Source organism: Hipposideros armiger, unplaced genomic scaffold (genome assembly GCF_001890085.2).
Source record: "Hipposideros armiger isolate ML-2016 unplaced genomic scaffold, ASM189008v1 scaffold_146, whole genome shotgun sequence".
In the NCBI taxonomy this organism is placed as follows: Eukaryota; Metazoa; Chordata; class Mammalia; order Chiroptera; family Hipposideridae; genus Hipposideros; species Hipposideros armiger.
Window position 1 is genome coordinate 2,084,791 of NW_017731496.1, and position 7,607 is coordinate 2,092,397.

The window sequence follows — 7,607 nt, forward strand, 5'->3', positions numbered from 1 at the left end:
TGAAGAACAAAAGGACAGCAACTTGTCTGTTGCCCTTCCCCCAATTCCCCAGCATTGTTCCCATCCCCCAATTCCCGGATTAAAAGAAAAAAATCTTTTAAAAAAAAGAAACAAAAAACTTGGGTTCAATAACTTTATGTAATACTTTTTTTCAAATTTCAGGCCCCAAAATTAAGGTGCATCTTATACATGGGAGCGTCTTACACATGGGGAAATATGGCAAGTAGGTCATGTGTTCTTGAAAAAAATGAGGAATCTACAGTCACATAAGCTTCTGCATGCTATAGTTATCTCTGGAGCCACACAGTGTAAATCAGTATATTAAAGGCTCTTGGAAATCCTGCAATGGGAAAAAAAATCAATATTCTTTGACCCCATGTTTCTAAGTTTTGTTTCCATGAAGCCCTTTTCAAACACCATCTCAACATACTTTAACAATTTTAGGTGCACTGGAGAAAGATGTCATTTGTGTCGTAGACAAAATAATATTTTCTTCTTCCCCTGCTATAAAGCATGCATGTGGGATATTCCTAGTAGAATATTGCATAATAAATTCCGTGTAGCTTTAAGCTATTTGTACGTAAAAAAAAAAAATCTGGTTTTCCACTAAGTCATGAAAAATGAGGGGAACTCTGTGCAAATACTTTTAATATCATTCTAACTAGCTATAGGCTGTTGAAATTTAATAGTGTTACTGGAGAACACATAAGAAATGAATCCAATAAGCTGGTTCTTCCAGATATGGGAGTGTTCAAGAAAAGATTTTACTTTTAAATCTTACTCACTACCGTGTTTGGAATTAGGCAATTCCTGTAAATTGAAGTAATGCACTTTTTTTTCCATTTATGGGAACCCGTTGTTTTAAAAATTCATATGTAATTCTGTAGTTACAAAGTCATGATGAGGGAAGCACATTTTTGACTTGTTGTCTACCTCCACCCCATGCATCCTTGCACCTGCATTGGGGTGCTGGTGATCTGCACAGTTTATTCTGCTGTGTAAGTGGATGTTCTTGTTTCTCAAAGTCATTATGTGGCTGAAGCATGCCACAAACAGAGGTGGCCATGGTCACCTCCCAGTTTTTCTAGTTTGAAGTCACTGGCGGTGAGCACCTGTTTGAAATCCATCCTCTGTTCTCTGACACCTTTCTTGCCTTTATCACCGCCTCTTCGTCTTTCCCTGGCTCCTCCTTGTAGATCTACTCCTTCAATAATGGGGTTCTTCTGATTTCTGCCCTTAGCCCTCTTTTCAACTCACTCACTACATCTGCCCAGGGGACTTAGTCTGCTGTCTGGCCCACCTAGATCTGTCTCCACCCCACATTGCTCCTGAGCTTTGGTACCATACTCTACTCACCACCAGGTGCTGTGTAGTTGCCTCAAAACGAACATTTCCCAAACAAAACTCTTCATTTTTCTGCCCAAACTTGATTTCATATCCCCTGTTTCCAGTCATTGCTTCACCAACTTGTTAGCCTCCTGAGTAAAACAATGGGGCATTGTCTCTGGCCCTTCCACTTCTCTCACCCCTAGGCTCCAACTCATGCCCATATTCTGTGCAATCTCAGAAATATGAGACTCGAGACCTTTTCTGTGTCATGCACTGTCTTAGTCTAGATGCTGAGGACCATTTACCTGGACCATTTGGAGCATAGTGGTGAAGAGTATGGTCTCCAGCACCCAGGTGGCTGGGGATGGGTTTCTGACTCAACCACTTCTTGAGCAGTGACCAAACCAAGTTATTTAACATCTCTGTGCCTCCATTTCCTTACCTATTAAAAAAGATGAACCATTATAATACCTACCAAATGGAGATGTTGTGAGGATTACTTTGATAACTGTATACAAAATGCCTGGGACATAGTAAGTGCACAATAAGTATTAGTTGCTAGTATCATATCTTTTTAGCTGCTTTCGCTGGTACTAGTCTCTTTCCACTCCCATTAGAATCATCTTCCTAAGAAGTAAATCTTCTCCTGTCATTCCTTAGTGTCTACTGGCTTTCTGCCGTTTAAAGAATAAAGTTCAGCTTTCTTAGCAGGGCATTTAAGACCCTTCAAAAATTGGTTCCCAAACTACCTTTCTAGCTTTTCTGGCTCTAAATACTCAGTCTACACCCGAAGCCATGCTAAACTCGTTGTTCCTCAAACACTCCGTACCCATTCATAATTCTGCACCTTTGCATGTACTGTCTCTTCCTTAGTCAGTTTTCCTGAGTTGCTGCTGTAACAACCATCCCCAGTTCTCAGTGGTTTTCAACAACACAGGTTTATTTCTTGCTTACATTCCATGTATTCTACAGGTTAGCTTCAGCTCTACTTCAAGAGTCTTCCTGATTCTGAGACTCACACTGAATAAGCAGCCCCTTTCTGAAAATGGTTTTCTCAGGTGGCAAAGGGAAAAGAGTAATGTTGGACTATCATGATGGATCTTAAAGGTTTTATTCAGAAGTGGCACAAAACACTCACATTTTCTTAGCCAAAGCAAGTCACATGACCAAGCCTGACCTTAACTGGGTCAGGGAAATATCAGCCTCTCACAGGGAGATGGAGCAAATAATTAAAAAACAATGATATCGTTTCCACGGTTCCCTATATTTGAAATGCCACCGTATGTCCCTCCTTTTCCCCATTCTTCTAAACATTCAAAGCTATCTTATCACCACCTTTGTGAAGTTCTTTTGTTGCCACCAGGCAACTAGCTCGCTTTTCTGCATTCTCTCAGGACTCTGGCCCCATTTCTAATAACGTGCTTATCACACTGTACTAAGAGTATCTGTTTACATCCTCCTTTCTCTTGTGGGCAAGGACTACAATTTCTTGACTTCTCTATCACCAGTTCCAAACATCCTAGGACTCAGAACACGTCAACAAAATAAATGCGTGAGGCAGCCGGTTGCTTCGCCATTTGTCAGGCAAAACGGGGAAAGCTGTTCTGCCTACATGCAGTGGTAGGGAGTCAGTAATGCCTTCATTCTGGAAGAAAGGAGACTTAGGGACCAGTGAGAAAGCCAGCCACCAAATACAGAGATCATTTTCTTATTTTGCCTTCTGTTCATTGCTATGTATCGAGAACAAATGCCTTGAAAAAGTACCATTGATGCATACAATCATATAGCCTTGGGCATTTATATACACATAATATTCAAATGAAAACAGATTATACCCATATAGTATATAGTTGTCAAAAGTTTGTCTCAAATCAGATTATCTATTGAAAAGACAATACCAGCAAAATCATCTTGATGAACCATTAGTAAGTTTCACCTTTGGTAGCCTTTTAAGAAGATGCTAAATCAAATTGCTGAGGTGTTCAGTTTTACCCTCTAAGTAATGAAAATTCACCCCCTGCCATCTCCTCCCCAGCACTGTCTTAATTCAGGATCTCATCACACTTCTAATCTGCATTTTTTGTAGTTTTTTAAAATTAAATTTATTGGGGTGACTATGGTAGTAAAATTACATAGGTTTCAAGTGTGCATTTCTATAATACATCACCTATATATCATATTGTGTGCTCACCACTCAGAGTCAGTTCTCCTTCCATCACCATATATTTGAGCTCTTACCCCTCTTCTACCATCTCCCTTCTCTCCTTACCCTCTGGTAACCACTAAACTGTGGTTTAAAAACACACACACACACACAAACAAATAAAACCCCTCATAGACACAGATAACAGTTTAGTGGCTACTAATCTGTATTCCACTGCACATCTCTACTTGGTCTCTCTCTGTCCAGCATGCCCTCCTGCACCCCGTCAGCCCCCCTCCAATTAGGAAAATCTTTCCCCAGGCATCGCCTTCCATCTTGAACTCACTCTGAGGCCCCCTCTTCACTGTCTCCCAGCAGAGTTAAATCCTGTCCTTCTATAACTTTCTATCATTGTATTTTATTACACTGCATTGTAATTACTTGTTTATGTGTCTGTTTCCTCTTCACAGAATAAGAGTCCTTTTGAAAGCAGGTGCTGGTGTATCTAATTCCTTTATATGCTCAGAGAAGGGCACCTTTGCACAGACTTAAGATGCTCAATCAACATTTGTTACCTTGAGTTGCTGTTGAATTGAAGGCAAAAACAGGACACACATTCTGTGGTAAGTAATATGAAACAACTGAAAATGATTTTTTGATCTTGCATTTTAATGTGACCTAATATTTCCATGATTTATGGAGAATGTAGTGTTTCTAGTATTAACCAACATATTTTGAATTAATTAATGTGAATTTTAACTTTCATACATAAGTTCCGTGCAAAACTTTTTGGAAATGAACCGATTCTCATGAGAACTTATTAGCACACAAAGAAAAGCATTTAAAAGAAATATTCCTTGTAGGATATCCTATGGCTAAAGAAAATTTAGAAGATACCATAAGTCTCTTTATTATTTTTGCCACGGAAAACAAAAGTGAAAGTTTCACTAAGATATAAAAGCTAGAGAAATAAAGAGAATTTAAGTTATGCATGCCTCAGAAAAACAGAACAACATGTTCATTTGGCCAGATCTAAAAGAAAAGAAGCTAAATGCAAATTACATCTATTTAATGAGTTCAAGAAAAGAAACTTTCAGTTTTGGTATTTCTAACTCATGTTATATAAGAGATCCTGAGTGTCAGAGGAAGAGAAAGAGGGTGAAAGAGGTTGTAATTAAAGTGCAACTTCCCAGAACCCTGGATCGCACCAGGACTGTGGCCAGAATAAGCAAGGCTACTGGCTTCTGCCAGGGTCACGTTGGGAGGTCAGTTTATCATCGCCCTTGCTTAAAAAACATAATTTGAGCATTGAAGGACTCCCACCATTCAGTGACCTCCATGTGCTTCCCATTAGGGTCAGAAGACGAAATGCTGTGGTGGCTTTTGCAAATGGAATGGAATGGGCATTTTCAGATCTCTCTCTAACTTGGCAAAAAGCCTGTGTGCCAGCCTGGATATCAGAAAGGCTCAGGTATTTCCAAAGTACAGGGACACACAGTCACAGACAGTCACCTATGAACTATTGTCCCATATTTCCCATATAGAAGATGCATCCTTTTTCGAAAAATTTGGGGTCTAAAAACTAGGTGCGTCTATACAGTGGTTGTAGAATTTTTTACTTACATTTCTTGCTTTTTTTGCACTTGTTTTTGCGCTCATACAACCACTGTATAAGAGGCACCCGGTTTTTAGACCCCAAATTTTTCGAAAAAGGGTGCGTCTTCTACATGGGGAAGTACGACAGTTACTTAGTCACTCATTTTCTATGGAGGAAAGCATCTAGCTCAGCTCAGTGGCTATCTACCTTATTCTAAATAACATCACAATCTTCAAAGTATCAGTTAATAGCAAAATATTATTAGTGAGTTCCTTGCTAGTTGCGCTGTTATAGGTTTGGAAGCCACCAGAAACGGCCTGTCAGATCTTCACTTATTCACCCACTCCCTACTGAGAGAGCCTGCCTGAACATGTAAGTCAATCAATTCCCTTACGTACTTTCCATCAGCAATCAGGATAGTATGAAGACTAAGCCAAGTGTGGCATCCCGGTTAATTGCTTATCCAATATCCACATCCCTCTTTTTCTCACTAAATCATTGTCTAAGTAAATGTTCATTTTTCCTAGCCAATGAAACATAGTAGATGTTTACCTGGGGATTCTGATAAAGCCTTTAACTTCCTGTTTAAAGGAGACAGAGGTACCACTCTCTCCCTGCTTTCATAGCAAAGGTGAGCTAGAGCAAACATCTTAGAATGTGAGGGACTAAGGATAGCAGAGCAGAAAGATAGAATCCTTCATGGCATTATGAGTTTCAGACGATCCCGGCAACCATCTAACTCTGCATTTATGTAACGTGTGAAATATAATCCCCTATTTGTTGAAGCCACTATTGTTTGGGTTTTCTGTTACTTGCAGCCAAACACATTCCTGATACACCAAGTTTATTAATAGAAGCTGAATCAGGGAGGCTCAGTCTCAGGCTACTGGTAGTAGAGAAATTATAGTTTCAAAGAGGTAGAAGCTATTAATAGTTAGGTTTTCCTCCCCCTTTCCAAATGTCCCCTCATAGCCACCTCTTACCCTCCACCGCCACCTTCTCATGCAATTTTGGGCCATTCTTAGAAGATGAATTAAAGTTTCCATTTTAAAACATCATTCCTGATACATGACATAGCAACATTATGACTTCCTTCTTTTGAATCATGAAGTTTCTCCCAGCACTAACAATCATTAGCATTTGTCCTACTCATGTTAGATTTTCATCAAAGTTTGTAATGTAAGAGACCTGGTCAGTTGAAAATAAAAGAAGTCTCACAATTATTTATAATCTTTCAATAAAAGAACATGCAACTCTATCACGCCAAATTTTACATAATCTGGTATCCATTATGAAAACCCTATCTTAAAATTCTAGCTGTGAAACCATATTCACCTTTTACTACTCAGATATTGGCTTTCATGTGGATTCCGTGTCTTTTGCAAACTGTAGTTTGATATGATACTCACTGCAGTCATTTTCCAAGTATTAGCATGTAGGTTTCTATAGGCATAGATCATGTTTCTGTACTTTTGTTTTTTTGGTTTTTTTGAAAAGAACTCTCCAAACTGGTAACATCTGGTTGATGAACGGGGCTGTAAATGTTTGCACCTGGAGTATAGCCAGACCTGAGGCCCATGCAAACATACAATTACACTAGAGCTATCACATCAAAGCCATCGTCTGTCCCAGCTCCAATTTTAGGTTTGGCACTTTGTTGCATCTCATTCTGCTCTAAAACTCTCAGATAGTATTCAAAAGAATAGGTGCAAAAAGGCAGCGTGCTTTTTTCCCTTTAACTCCACCATTTGGAGACACGCCCACCAAAGAATTCAGGAATGAAGCAAAGTGATCACCTAAACATTCTGATTAATGACATAGTCGTCATTCATGCAGACATTTATCATGTGCCAAGAGCTGTGCTGAACTCTGTACATACATCATCTCCCTGAGCCTTCCCAAGTGCGTGAGTAGATATTAGTCTGCTGATATTAAGTCCCTCATGCGTCCAGCCAGGGAGTACTACAAGCAACTACTGGGCTAGACTCTGGGACTGCAATCATGAAAAAAGTGGACCTGATGCTCCCCACCCAACCCTGGCCTCACCCTCAACATATACACAGATAACTCGTACTGCCGAAAGGGCAGAAAGAGACATCATAGTGCAGTGAGTGTAAAGAAAGAGGGAAACTAGAGCATATCACAGGCACTCTAACTTAGAGGGGAACGTGAGGAAAAATCGTACTGAGAAATGATGCTTAGGCCTAGACATTCATGGTTATGCTTGTAAAGGGGGAGGCAGCATATTGATGCTGGGGGTGAAAGTCATTCCAGGCAGAAGAGACAAGATGCTACTGAATGTCACAGGGGCAAGAAAGTGCCAAATAGCACTTCTGAGCGACGGGGGTTAAAAAGGCCACTGCTGCTGGGACTGAGAGAACTGGGGATAGAATAAGAAGCCAGAAGGATGAAAAGATAGGAAGGGACCAGATCTTGTAGGCCATGCTTGGGGCTTTATCCTAAGGCGATGGAAAGTCATCCAAAGTGGTAGCTGTTGTCATTGGTGTGTGTGTGTGTGTGTGTGTGTGTGTGTGTGTG

General features: G+C 40.1%; 1 long non-coding RNA gene across 2 annotated transcripts in view; it reads left to right on the forward strand.

The window, feature by feature from the left end:
- Positions 1-7,607, forward strand: part of LOC109387060 (uncharacterized) — a 45,668-nt gene that overhangs the window by 20,566 nt on the left and 17,495 nt on the right. For both annotated transcript variants that reach the window (XR_002124896.1, XR_002124897.1), the window contains one exon: positions 3,943-4,095. This is a non-coding gene — a long non-coding RNA (uncharacterized LOC109387060). The remainder of the gene's footprint in view (positions 1-3,942; positions 4,096-7,607) is intronic.